Below are 15,186 nucleotides of genomic sequence, written 5' to 3'. Positions count from 1 at the left end.
ATTTGTATATGTATATAATTTAATTATATATATATATATTTATACACACACAATTTACTTCAGCAAGTGGGAAAAATATCAGCAAATGAAGATTAAGAGAGTTCTCCAGAACCACATAATAAATACAAATTAGAGGGGCTGACTTGTCTCATGATTACTTCTTGAATCACTTACCCATTCCTTACTTTGTCTTTTGTAAGAAAACATTTTTGGAAGTTTGTAGTATAAACAAACAACAACAAAGAACATATTTTGTATTCTTGTGCAAAGCATTTTTAAAATTTTAAGTTTTGAAATAAACATAAAATTTTAGAAAAGTTGCAAATGTAGTACAAGCAGTTTTATTTTTCCTAAATCATTTGAGAGTCTATTATTAACATGGTGCATTACTATTTCTGAATACTTCAGTGTGTACTTCCTCTAAGCAAAAATATTTTTGTACATAGTTACCATTAAAAAAAAAAAAAAAACTAAACTCCCTGCTGTGGAGTCAGATCCAACTCATAGTGACCCATCCTTGGGTTTCCAAGGCAGTATCACTATGGAAATAGATTGCCCAATCTTCCTTCTAAGGAGTGGTTGGTGGGTTTGAACTGCCAGCCTTCTGGTTAGCAGTCAAATGCCTTAGGCACTACGCAACCATCAAAATCAGAAAATCAACAATAATCAATAACTGTCTAATCCTCAGGGCCTAATCTAGTTTCACTAATTTTTCTCAATAATATACTTTATAGAAAAAAGATCCATTTCAAAATCATGTGTTTCATTTAATTATCATGTATCTTTTCTACTCCTTTGGTTTGTAACAGTTTCTTAATCTTTCCTTGATATCTGAGACCTTAGCAGTTTGGAACATTATGGAACAGTTATTTTGTAAAATATCCTTCAATTTAGATTTGTATGATATTTCTTCACAGTTAGACTCATATTATTTACCTTTGACAGAAATATCACAAAAGACAAATAGCACACTTATTGAATTCTATCAAGTGGCACATGATTTTGATGGATTATATATCTGATGATGTTCATTTTGAACACTTGGTTTATGTCAAGGGTGCTACAACTCTCCACTCTAAAGTTACTCACTTCCCCTGCTTGAATAATTTCTTTTAGAAAGATCAGCACACGGCTGGTCTCTATGAGATGGAGGTTAAAGATGTCCCAAATGTCCAGGTTTTCCAAATGGCCATACCACTTCGTCATCTCTGATATCAACTCCTCCTCCTCCCCTCAGTAACCTCCTTCCCATCTTAGGGTTCCATACTTCATAGTTTTCCGTAACTTCTTACAGAACTCACAAACTCCCAAGAAAATGGCTCACGTGGTGGTGGTGGCAGAGGCTGGAGGGCTGCCAAGCTGGCAAGTTCCAAGTCTGTGGATAGGTCTGGAAGATTCTCCCAACTCACATGATTGTAGGAGTTGATGAACCCAAATCAGCGTGTCAGATGGCAGCTGCTGTCTCAAATCCAGGGTTGAGATAGCGATGAACCAAATGTCAAACCAGAACAAGACAGTGAACTTTCCCAGAACATTCCTATATATACCCTCAAGGAAGTTAAAGGTTGTGACTTGAGTCACAACCTCCAGTGAGATGGGGCTCAAGGTACATCCCACTCTAAACAGGTATGTTGTTGTTGTTGTTATGTGCCGTCAAGTCGGCCCCGACTCATAGTGACCCCTCCTTGGGTTTCCGAGGCAGTATCACTATGAAAGTAGGACTGCCCAACCTTCCTTCAGAGGAGTGGCTGGTGGGTTTGAACCGCCAGCCTTCTGGTTAGCAGTCAAATGCCTCAGGCACTACACCCCCAGAGCTCCTCTAGGTATAGAGACTAGGATTTACAATACATCATAAAATGGAGGATGATGGCTAGAAGGGCTAGATTGAGCAATTTACTGCACTGCAGGCCTCCCCCTGGCTCTTCTAGCCATTAGCCATTCACACTTGAAGAATTAATTTGCACCTCTCAATCATTTTACCAGTCCCAAAGTCATTACCAATTAGTCCTTCAGTAGGGCAAAGAGTTCTAAGGATGAGGTTACTCAGGTCCCAGCCGTTCAGGTCTGCTGTAGATGTCCATCTGATCTGATCAGGGACTCCAAAACTTTGTCTCATCATCACCCTTTCTGGCCTCTGATAAAATTTAACTGAGAGAATATTATTCCCTTGCTCTGAGTCTCTCTTATGGTATCAGCATAATGTTAGATTTCCCCTGCTGCATACCCCATTTATTCATTCCTGTACTTTTAGCTATTATTTCTCCTTCCTTCCATTTGTCATTTATTTTTACCTCAAATTTTTCACCTTAGGAAGGGTCATCAAGTTCAGCTGCTGTGCCAGTTCAGACTGCTGGTAGCAAGACCAGTCTAGCAAGTGCTTCCCCCTCAGTCCACTCCCATCCATGCTGGGTATGGTTACATAGGTACAAAACTAGTGAGTTATCTCAACCACTGGGCAAGATGGTAGTATTCACTGTCAGCCCCAATTTTGTCAGATTGGAGAAAGGTACAATCCATCCCATAGGCCCTTGGGAATTCTGGAGTACAGGTTCAGGAATATAGTTACAGTCTCTTGCTTAGGGATCACCCTGGCCTCTAGCACCTACAACTGCATCCTGGGTCCTGAGACCACAGCTTCTGGCTGGAAGAAAACAATGTCACATGATAGGGGGAAGAATTGCAAAGTGGCACCAGCATCTTCCCCCACCTTCTCTTCCTCAGATTCCCCAGAAAAATGTAGGAATCTGTCCAGTGGTGATCCTCCTTTCGTCCCCCTCATGTTGAGTGTGAGGACACAATCATGAAGGTGTGTGAGCCAGCCCTCAGGCCTTTATCTCCCCCATTTTACATAACAAATGTTTCAATTGCCCATTCTAATTCTATATCAAATCGTTACTTTGAGGATGGCACACTACATGGTATGTCCACTTAATATGATGTTTTGGGCCCATTGCTGCACCCTATGGGATGTAAAGTGTGTTCCTTGGTCTGAGGAAATATAGCTTGATGGCTCAAATTGGTACAGTTTCTTTTGTTCCAGTCCTTTAATGGTGTTTTTGGCATTTGGATCTGTCATGGGATAAGCAAAGCCCAGTCCAGAGTAAGCATCTGTTCCTCTGAGGACCCATTTATATCCACCTGGAGCCACTGGCATAATGGGTCTTATATAATCGATGTGCCAGTGGTGTGCAGGGCATTCTACCTGGGGAATCTGCCCCATAGCCATCTATAACTTCTGTCTTTCTTGTTGGCAGGTAAAGCAATCCTTATTGGCATTTTGTGCCTCAGAGGGTGCAAGAAGGATGTGTCTAGACTCAGCCCATTTCTGCATTGCTGTAGCACTGCCATGTCCACTCATTTCATGGACCCATTTGGCCACTTCCAGGGAATGTACCAACATGTCCACTTGCTGATTCCAATTGCTTTCCAATCCAGGAAGAGGATTCTTTTGATAGGCATTGACATGGCCTACTCTAATGCATCCTCAGAGTACTTCCATAGGCCCATACTCCATATAGATGTCCCCTTAATAGTCCAATTTTCCATCACCCATTTGCCTGACCATATAGCCAGGCCATTGGCTCTGTCCATTAATCAGTAAAAATCCAAACATATGAGCTCTTACTATTGCCCAATTCTTCCATGACATCTAGGAAGACAGCAAGCAGTTCAGCCCATTGAGCTGAACTCCTTCAATCAAGGTTTTCCATCTGCTGACTAATGTTGCAGCTTTCCATATCAATTATTGTCCATGTACCCAGAAGCTACCATCTGGAAACAAGAAGCCTTTTGTTAATCCTCAGAAAGTTGTTCATAGGGCATTTTCCATGTGGTAATGGACAATTCTGGCAGCTCCTCAGGCAGCTTCAAGGTAAGACCTATAGGAAAGGAGGCTACCTGCTCATGGATATGGTGGGTGCCTCCCTCCATTGCTCCAGTCACTTGTTTTTGTATGAACCATTTCCATTTTATTATGGGTCTATTTTGGGCACTGTCTCCCTTATTAGAATGTTTCTCTGACATCACTCAAGACATTATGGGTATTTCAGGTCTCATGATGATTTTATGTCCTTCTGTCATCGTAGCAGTCTTAATCAATGCCCAATAGCAGGCAAGTAATTGCCTTTGAAATGGCATGTGTCATGCTGCAGAATCTGGACACTTTCTAGTCCAGAATCCCATGGTCATTATAGAATAGCACTCTCAAGTTTTTGCCATAAGCTCCAGTCGGCATAAACACGTGCAGCAGATACCTCCAAAATCATGTCTGAATGTGGATCATAAGGTTCTAAAGGCAAAAAGAGTGAGACTGCTTTCTGTATTTAAGATCTGCATTTGGATCTGTCACAGGATAAGCAAAGTTCAGTCCAGTGTAGGTATCTATTCCTAGCCTCCTGTTGCTTGGACCTCCATTCAAATGCAGTTTTCTTCTGAGCGACTTTATGGATGGGAGCCAGCAATATTTCCAGATGTAGAATATGCGTTTTCCAAAATCCAAATTGACCAATTAAATGTTGGGTTTCCTGCTTAGTCTTGGGGGTAGGTAGTGACAACAACTTATTCTTGGTTTCCTGTGGAGTGTTATGGGTATCTCCTGCCCAAGTTATTCCCAAGAATTTCACCATTTGGGCAGGGCCCTGGATTTTTGCTGGATTTATTAATCAGCCTCTATTGGTCATGTGGGCCACCACTATTTTCAAATCTGCCCTAGCCTGTTCTTCTGTGTTTTATATTAACATAATGTCATCAATGTAATGTGTCACCATACTTGAAATTTGTACCAAGTCCAAGTCTTCTCTAATCAAGCCATGACAGAAAGCTGGTGAATTTAAATAACCGTGTGGCAAAACATTGAAGGTATACTGAGAGTCTTCCCATGTGAAAGAAACTGTGACTAACTCTTTTCTGATATTGGTATGGAGAAAAGGACATTTTCAAGATCAATCACTGAGTACCAGTCTACTTAGCCTGTTGTATTTTCTGCACCATCGATACTATGTCTGGAACAGCTGAAGCCACTGGTGGCACTACTTTGTTTAAGCCTTGGTAGTCTACTATCAGTCTCCATGAGCAATCTGTCTTTTCCATGGCCCATATAGGGTTGTTATATGGGGAATTTGTTGGCATCAATAGTCCTGCCTTCAGCATGTCTTTAATCAAAGCAATAATATCCTTCTGTCCACCAACTATCCTATACTATTTCAGTTAACAACCTGAATGGGTTTGGGCAATTTTAATGGGTCTGATTTAACATGTCCAATCAATACTGGCCTAAGGGCAGATATATACACCTTCAGTTTTACAATATCAGGTAGAAGAACAGTTCTCCAATTAAACATCATATCCATACAAATAATATATTCAGGTAAAGGAGATGCAACTACTTCATACAACATCTGTTCAAATCTTCCAGTTCTCACACAAACTTTCACCTTAGTCCCATCAACTGTTGCATCCCCATATCCCCCCAATCTAACATTAAGCCCCCTCTACATTTCATTGACAGGTTTTGGGATGATCGTACTTTGGGCTCCTGTGCCCAGGAGTCCACAAGAAGGTCTTTTCCCCACTCCCAGGCCATTTTACCCACACATGTGCATGTGGCCTCAGGTGCCCTGCTGGGGACTGGACCAGAAGACCCTGGCCCCCTCCTCCATCTCTGTCTTCATCAACTAGCTGAGCCTCTGCTCCAATTTGTCCCAGGTGGGAGTTTCTATTATTAAATTCCTTCTGATTAGAGTGAATAGAATGAACTTGTTTAGGCCTTCTTAAGTTTGGGGGACCAGCAGGAATTTCTATTAGTCCACTCAACCTCTTCTAGTGCTGCATTAGCACATTTGCCTCAAGTCCATCAATGTCCGCTACATTCATCTCATTCCTTAATAACCAATGGAAAATCTCCAACTTGCTGAGGTAAGTTCTTTTTCTGTTGCCCCTTCCCACTCTCCTATTAATCAACCTTATATTTCTTGCATCTGTATGAACAATGTGGGGAAGTGTTGCAATAGATTTGACAAGGCTTCTCAGATCGTTGCTTTGTTTTGCAGTAGCAAGGTTACATGTGGTGCCCATGTAGAAGAGGATCCCTTGATTACCATATATGCTTTGACTTATGTAAGGGACATACTGGGAGAATATCCTGATCACCATAAAACCATTACAACATGGCTGTCATAAACAACACATTAGCTGCTTCCTTTGGAGTGTTCCAGGGGGCAGTTAGAGTGGGAGAGGGGAAGTTTCCCTTTTCAGGATACAGGATACACGTATCTGACTGCAAATTTTATCCAGCCAATAGGCTAGCTGCCCTCTCTGGGCTAACTTGTCCTGTAAATGAATCTTGGATTAACATTTATGTCTGGTCCATAGTGAGTTGTGGGTCTTGCTGGTAACCCTAACAAACTCTTCCATTCTGTAGCTTTCAAAACTAAAACACTGCCCCTGAATTAGTCACTCTCACAAATCCATTTTAGTAAAGGTTCCTCAGGAAGCTGACAGTACCAATCTACAAACTGAAGCAGCTCTTTCACACTATAGTCTCTGCTTTCACTAGTTTCTTGGTTTTGCTCGTTCCCTTCCTGGACTACCTTCCTGGTGACCAGTAGTCGTAGGGTACTGCTATAAATGTGAATACATTTGGATAACAATCTAAGCTATAATGATAGAGATTTTACAATATCTATATTATAATTTTTGTGCCAACATTTGTAATATTAACCAGAATATCTTTAATTTTAACTTATTGAATTATACTTAACATTTAGCTATTTAATTCTACTAAGGTTTGAATGGAAAATGTTTTATGTGGATATTCTTCAAATCTTAAAAATTGAGAATGTAAATATTCATCCCTCAAAAATTTATAAGAAAGAATATCTTTAATTAAAGTAAAATAATACTTGAGATAAATCAATATTGATCAAGACATAATAAATAATATATAGTATTTAAAGATTTTCAAAAAGAAAATATTAGAGAAAAATGAAACATCTCCCAAATAATTGACTTGTTCATGGTCTTTAGGTGAAAGTGAATGTAAGTGCAATTTATATCGCAAATCATCATTACACACTGTAGGGACAAATTAGCAGTTGAAAGTGCTGATGATAAATTATATTTACCACACTGTAAAATTTAAAATCAACGTCTGCTTAAAAAACCCAATTCATCATAAAAACTCAAGTCTGTTATTATGTTTAAAATTAATTTTATAAGAATGATTTTGGCTTCTCCTTTCACTCTGTCATTCAACATTCAGCTAAAATGTATATAAGGGACACCTCTAAGCCTTGCCTTTGCTTGAAAAGAAATCTCTTTCAAAACACAGACTGATGCCTCCAATTTTCTCACATCACAGTTTTACCCTTGACCCAATTTGTGTTTATTAGAACAGAAAAATTACAGGGATCAGTTTAGCTAAGCCACTGAATTTCTTAGATAATCTATTTGTTTTGCAAATCGTATAAACACAGGTGTCCTCAAGGGATTTATGGTACTTCCTGATTCTAGACCTCACTCAGAGCATTTGTAACTTGCAGAGAGAACATTTTATGTTTTCATTGAAGCTTCCCCAGAATCATAGGGCACAGTCAGAGTGATGCTGATTAACAACGCTTCTTTCCTTACTACTCTAAGAGTCTCTTTGTTTTATGGCATTTGGTTTCTCTGAAGTTTCATCACTTTCTCTTGGGATTTCCTAAATTTTTAAAGAAATATAAAACAGTAAACTATAAGATCAAAAATTTAATTAATGAGAAAGCCATGCTGAATTCCTACAAGGAATTTGCTTTAGAGAAGTATAAGATGTTAGTGTGGACATCATAAAAGAAATTTAAAAGTAAATCATTTTAATGTGAATTACTTTCTGAAAACTTTACAAGTACACATTTTTTAAAATATTTTTTACAGCATTATGTTTTTGCAAAGAAATGAATATGTTTAATTAATTTTTTATTGCATGAGGAATTTTTATAGTAAGACTTGACTGTGACAATACTGCATCAGAAAAAAATATGTAAATGCAGAAATTACTTCCTTTTTCATATTCTTAGGTCTAATTCTTCATATCATTGTGGTATAGAGTATAAAGCTATCTCTAATTTAAAGACACAGCCTTCCTAAAACCATTCGAGCCTTTCAGGTACTTCAATTTAATTTTCTGACAGAGCTTTTCTTATTAATTGAATATTGTCTCTTCCTGCTTACATATATATATTCATTGAACAAACATTGAAAGCCAAACATATCTTTGATATTGTTAATAAAAGTTTAATAAGTAAATCTTTATTAGTGGAGATGGACAAGTGAATTTATACTCATAAAATAAGCATCAATGCCTAGTAGATATAAGTGTCTCATTAAATGCTGTTATACACACACACATACACATACACACAATGTACATGTAAAGGATAATATATACAAGTAGATAAGGTAGCATATGAGAATGGTTATTAAAGTCTGACCCAAAAATGTAAACATTGAAAAATTTTAAAATTCTGCAACATTTTTGAAAAGTTTAGGTATTTGGAAATTACATTCATGGAAAATTAAGGTCAGTAGTTTTTAATGCTACTGACACTTGAAAATATACACATATATTGTTTTTGCAAACATTCAGCAATTACATCCTTGAATTACAATTTTTTTATAAGTGTTGAGCATGTACTAAATCATAAGATTTATTGTACTTATTTCTATGTCACTTAATTTATTTATCACAACTCTGTGAAGTCAGTACTATTAATATTACAAGTGAGGAAATTATGTTATTATGTCCCAAATTATGCTAGAAAATGTGCAACTGAATTTGAGTTCAAAAAGTTTCACTCCAAAGTTCAAGCCTTACTCATAATCTTCAGACAATTTTTCCCTAGATCCTTAATGAGATTATCAAAGGCAATCTTACCTATACCAGGAGTAACAATTGCTAGCAAGCAGTGAGAAAGTGTTAAGAGTTCTCATGCTGAAAAACACACAGAAAGACTTTTAATAAATGTCTCAGAGCCACAGTGAAACACAGGGTTCAAAATCCAAGAGCACTTTCTTCACAGGGTCCCTGGGTTTTGAGGAGATGGTAGGGTACAAGGAACCCCTTCTCTGGCACCTGTTCCAGTCCTTGACTCCTAGGGGTTCCACAGGGAAAGGTGGCCTGACATAGATTTTGTCATTTGTGCTAGAGGAAAAAAGACCTCCAGAATCAAACTCATTCTATAGAGACCTTTTTATTAAGCTTTAGACAGGACAAAGACAAAAACGATCATCTGGGATGAGGGAAACCATCAGCATGTACACGAATCCAAATGGAGTCCACTGAATCAAGTCTTTGTGTTCATTACATTTGACAGAATACAAAGGAAATCCTCATACAATCACAATTGGTGGCAGCTCGATTCATCATTGTCATTGGTGGGACAACAGAAATGGGGAACAGACCATACAAACTTGAAGACTGTAAAGGGTTACAGGATTGTTTATGGGGCTTGACCACATGCTATTTGGTGATCAGGGTAGGACTTATGTTTCTTTGGCCCTGAGTCATAGCTGCAGTCGTAGCCACAAGGTGGCTACAAGACAATAGCAGGACCCTAACATTTAATGTAAATTAGATAACATGTGGCTATTTTCAGTAACTCATTAAGGACACCCAGGCATTTCCCCAGTTCTTTGTGTGAACATAATCTTCTTCCAACCATCCTCTTCTTAAAGGCAAACTGTGCCTCCCTAGGTTTATACTGAATCTTTCTATACATAGCCACATTGCTGGTTTCATGATCAGAGAGAACTCAAATGGTCTGAATTTATGTCGAGACTCAAAATTGAGTTGGGTTTCCACTGTAGGGTGAAGCCTTCCATGAATCAAGTGCTTTCAGTTTAAGCTCTAATACAATTCTTAATACCAAGAAGTTCCCAGTAAAGATAGGAACTATGCAGTTTTGGATGAAAGTGTAATGGAGCAAGGTTGGTGGTAATAGTATTGGATGAATCTCAGGAGCCTTTGCATTTCCTTCATAGATCATTGATGCCTATTTTGTTATTGATTATTAGAATGCCCACAGATTTCGAAATAGAAGTATTCATTTTCAAAATATGAGCTCTGAAACCCAGTTGCCTAATTCAAATCGTGGTTTTTCAACTTCTCACTTACCTTTGGCAAATTACTTAAACATTCTGTGCCTCAGTTTCCACATCTGTAAAATGAAGATGTATGTCTGTTTCTCTACCTGGATTGCTAAGTGTGAGTCACTTATATCCATTGGCATCAACCATTTCATGGGTGCTGTGTTTACCTGTAAAAGGAGCTCCGGTGGCATAGTGTCGAAGGCATTTGACTGCTAACCAGAAGGTTGGTGGTTAAACCCACCAGCTGTTCCATGGAAAGAAGGTGAGGCAATCTACTTCCGTAAGATTTACCACTTTGTAAACCCAATGGGAATCACTATGAGTGAGAATCTACTCAATGGCAGTGAGTTTGGTTGATTTTTGGATTATGTTTATCTGTGATCAAGCTGGACTCACAAGACACACATTGTTGGCAAAGTAAAAGTCATTATTATTTACAGAGAGCAAAGAGAAAGCAGTAACAAAAGATTCTCAAAGGAGAACCACTTACTCTTCCCCAAATTACTCATGTCCACTTTCATGTTGCTGGTAGGCAGGCCGTTATTCCAATCAGATCCACTGTGCTGTCCCAGAGGGGCATGCACTTACAGCTCCCAAGGCTTCTGCTCTGCTACTGAGCCTTGCTCACCCTTGCCTGTCCAATGGGAAGTTCCTTACAAAGGATATCCTGATCCTCATCCACTGGGGCCTTACAGATCTAGCCATTGGCACCCATCATGCTACCCAGGCCCACCATGCAACCTGGGCCTCTGCTGGCAGGGGGTCCATGTGGTTTCTGCCAAGCTGCCCAGGAGGGAGGTGTTCAAGCCCTGCATGGTGCACACTCAGGTTTCTGCTTGGCATGTGTGAGTGTTACAACTCTTTCAGTTCCATTGGCAAGTGGCTGGAGGCACACAGCTCTGCTGGCAAGCCTCTTGTCTAAAGCCAATCAGCTCTCTCTCCATAGGTAGGCATGCCTACTGCCACTGCCTTTTCCATGGGCCAAGAAGCCCACCATCTCTCTCCACATCCTCAGTGGATCTAGAATGTTCTCAGTGCAGAGACCCTGGATCCAAAGGACATGTTCTGTTTCAGACACTTCTTGATGGCAGTAAGGTCCCCCTTAAACTCTATGGGATTGACCCTTATAAAAGCCCAGTATGGTGGCAAAAACAAACAATCCTTTAACTAGAATGCAAGGGGCTCAATCCTATTGGGTAGAATTTTGAGGCACTATGTGCATAATAATCAGCCAATCTTTTACAAGACTGTGCCCTGGTCAAGAATTTTTAAGGAGTTACAAGACCATGACTAGAAAGGCCGTACAAAAGCTATGGATCACCCCCAAAATTCTAATAGATCCTGGGCCATAGAATTGCTTTGAGGTATAAGTAAAATTAATAGAGGCAAAATACTGAGGACAGTGCTTGATAGATGGAAACTGGTCTATAATTTAAGCTATTATTAAATGTAGGGAGTCCCTGGGTGATGCAAAAACTTAAATGCCCATCTACTAACCAAAAAGTTAGTGACTTGAACCCACCCTCAGAACAACTGATGCTTTGAACTGAAGGGCTGATAATCAGAGTTCAAAGGTTACAACCATAAAAACCCTATGGAGCACAGTTTTACCCTGCCATAAATGGGTCCCCATGAATTGGACTGGGAAAGAGCTGCGTCATCAAAGCAGAACCAACCTTACTGATATGGATAAAGCAAAGCTTTCAAAACCTCCATTTCCTGACATGGCATGACTCAAATTGAGGAGAAACAACTGCAAACATCCATTAATAATCAGAACATGTAATGTATGAAGTATGAATCTAGGAAAAATTGGAAGTTGTCAAAGATGAAATGGAATGCAAAGATTGATATCCTACGCATTAATGAGCTGAAATGGACCAGTTTTGGCCATTTTGAATCAGACAACCGTAGGAGCTAATATGCTGAGAATGACAATTTGAAGAGGAATGATGTGGTGTTCATCATCACAAAGGATGTTTCAAGATCTGTGAAGCATAGTACAATGTGGTCGGTGATAGGATAATATTCATACAACTTCAAGGAAGATCAGTTAATATGACTATTATTAAAGTTTATACACCAAAAACCAAAGCCAAAGATAAGGAAATTGAACAATTTTATCAGCATCTAGAGTCTGAAGTTGATTGAACATGTGATCAGGATGTGTTAATTCACTGGTGACTAGAATGCAAAAGTTGGAAACAGAAGAATCACCAGTAGTTGGAAAATTTGGCTTTGGAGACAGAAATGATGCTGGAAATCACATGACAGGATTTTACAAGACCAATGATTTATTCATTGAAATACCGTTTTTCAACAATACATATGATGGCTATACACATGGACTTTGCCAGATGGAATACACAAGTATCAGATTGACTACATCTGTGATAAGAGGTGATAGACAAGCTCAATATCTTCAGCCAGTCACAGATTGTGAAACAGACCATCAACTGCTCATATGCAAGTTCTACTTGAAATTAAAGACAGTTAAAACAAGTCCAAGAGAGCCAAAATATGATCTTGAATATATCCCTCCTGAATTTGGAGACCTTTGAAAGAATATATTTGATTCATTGAACACCAATGATCAAAAATCAGAAGAATTGTGGGATGACATCAAGAACATCATCCAAGAAGAAAGCAAGAGGTCATTAAAAAGATGAGAAAGGAAGAAAAGACCAAAATGGATGTCAGAAGATACTCTGAACCTTGCCCTTGAGCAGAGAGTAGGTAAAGCAAATGGAAGAAATGACAAGATAAAAGAGCTGAACAGAGGATTTCAAAAGACAACTCAAGCAGGCAAAGCCAATTACTATAATGAAATGTGCAAAGACCTGGAGTTAGAAAACCAAAAGGGAAGAACACGCTTAGCATTTCTCAAGCTGAAAGAACGAGGAAAAAATGTAAGCCTCGAGTTGTAATATTGAAAGATTCTATGGCAAAAGGAGCTCTGGTAGCATAGTGCCTAAGGCACTTGACTGCTAACCAGAAGGCTGGCGGTTCAAACCCACCAGCCACTCCTCGGAAGGAAGGTTGGGCAATCCTACTTCCGTAGTGATAACTGCCTCGGAAACCCAAGGAGGGGTCGCTATGAGTCAGGGCTGACTCGATGGCATATAACAACAACAACAACAACTATGGCATAATGTTGAAAGATGTAAGAAGCATCAAAAGAAGATGGAAGGAATAAACAGTCACTGTATCAAAAAGAACTGATTGATGTTCATCCATTTCAGGAAGTGGCTATGATCAAGAACCAATGGTACTGAAGGAAGAAGTTGAAGCTGCACTGAAGGAACTGATGAAGAACAAGGCTCAAGGAATTGACAGAATACCCATTGAGATGTTTCAGCAAATGGATGCCCCACTGGAGGTACTCACTCGGTTATACCAAGAGATTTGGAAGACAGTTACCTGACCAACTGACTGGAAGAGATCTGAATTTGTGGCCATTTCAAAGAAAGGTGATCCCAGAGAATGTGAAAATTATCCAACAATATCATTAATATTGTACCAAGTAAAATCTTACTGAAGAAAATTAAAAAATGGTTGCAGCAGTATATTGACAGAGAACTTCCAGAGGTGCAAACTGGATTCAGAAGAGGCTGTGGAACAAAGGATATCATTGCTGATGTCAAATGGATCTTGGCTCAAAGCAAAGAATACCAGAAAGATGTTTACCTGTGTTTTATTGACTATGCAAAGGCATTTGACTGTGTGGATCATAACAAACTGTGGATAACATTGAGAAGAATGGGAATTCCAGAATACTTCATTGTATTCATGAGGAAGGTACACATAGACCACGAGGCTGTCATTTGAACAGAACAAGTGAACACTTGATACATGGTTTAAAATCAAGAAGGGAGTGTGTCAGGGTTGTATGCTTTCACCATACTTATTCAATCTATATGTTGAGCAAATAATCTGAGAGCCTGGACTATATGAAGAAGAATGTGGCATCGAGTTGGAGGAAGAATCATTAACAACTTGCAATACCCTGACAACACAACTTTGCTTGATCAGAATGAGGATGACTTGAAGCACCTACTGGCGATGATTGAAGAATATAGTCTGCAGTATGGATTACACCTGATTATAACAAAAACTAAAATTCTCACAACTGGACCTATAAGCAGCATCACAATAAATACAAAAAAGATTGAAGTTGTCAAAGACTTCACATTGCTTGATTCTACAATCCATGCCAATGGAAGCAGCAGTCAGGACCTCTGACGACATATAGCACTTGGCAAGTGAGCTGCAAAGGATCTTTTTCATATGCTGAGAAGCAAACCTGTCTCCTTGAGGACTAAGGTGTGCCTGACATAAGTCATGATATTTTCACTTGCCTGATATGCAATGAATAAGGAAGACTGAAGAAGAATTGATTTTAAGTTGTGGTGCTGGTGAAGAATGCTGAGATACATGGACTGCTAAAAAAACTAACAAATCTGTGCTGGAGGAAGTGCAGCCAGAATGTTCCTTGGAGCAAGAATGGCCAGACTTCTTCTCACCTACTTTGATTATGTTATCAGGAGAGACCATTCCCTGGAGAAGGATATCATGCTTGGTAAGGTAGAGGGTCAACGAAAGAGGAGAAAGCCTTCAAAGAGATGAATTGACACAGTGGCTGCTGCGATGGGCTCAAGTATAGCAAGGATTGAGGAGCTGGCACAAGACCGATGGTGTTTCATTCTCCTGTGCATAGGGTTGCTATGAGTTGGAGATGACTCAATGGCACCTAACAATAACAACATTAATTGAAATTCAATTGACTGAAAGTGTTTCATTGTTACTATTAAATGTAGAAGAACACACATTTTTTAACTGTTTTTTAGTACCTAATACATCCTATCAAGTGAAACAAATGACTGATATACATGGCTGCATGTAAAAACAATATGCCTCACAATTTATACATTGTTTCAGAGATAGGATGTAACATTGAAGTTGGGCAGGGAATGCAATTGTATTTCCTCAGGCAAACTTCTTTGGAGAAAGTTATTTAGGGCTTGTTGGAATTGCTTAGTGGTTAAGGTTAAGAAGGCAGGAAGT

The sequence above is a fragment of the Orycteropus afer genome, unplaced genomic scaffold (assembly GCF_000298275.1).
Source record: "Orycteropus afer afer isolate SDZICR_OR568_19922 unplaced genomic scaffold, OryAfe1.0 scaffold00155, whole genome shotgun sequence".
Taxonomy (NCBI): domain Eukaryota; kingdom Metazoa; phylum Chordata; class Mammalia; order Tubulidentata; family Orycteropodidae; genus Orycteropus; species Orycteropus afer.
Note: the sequence above shows the minus strand (reverse complement) of the source record.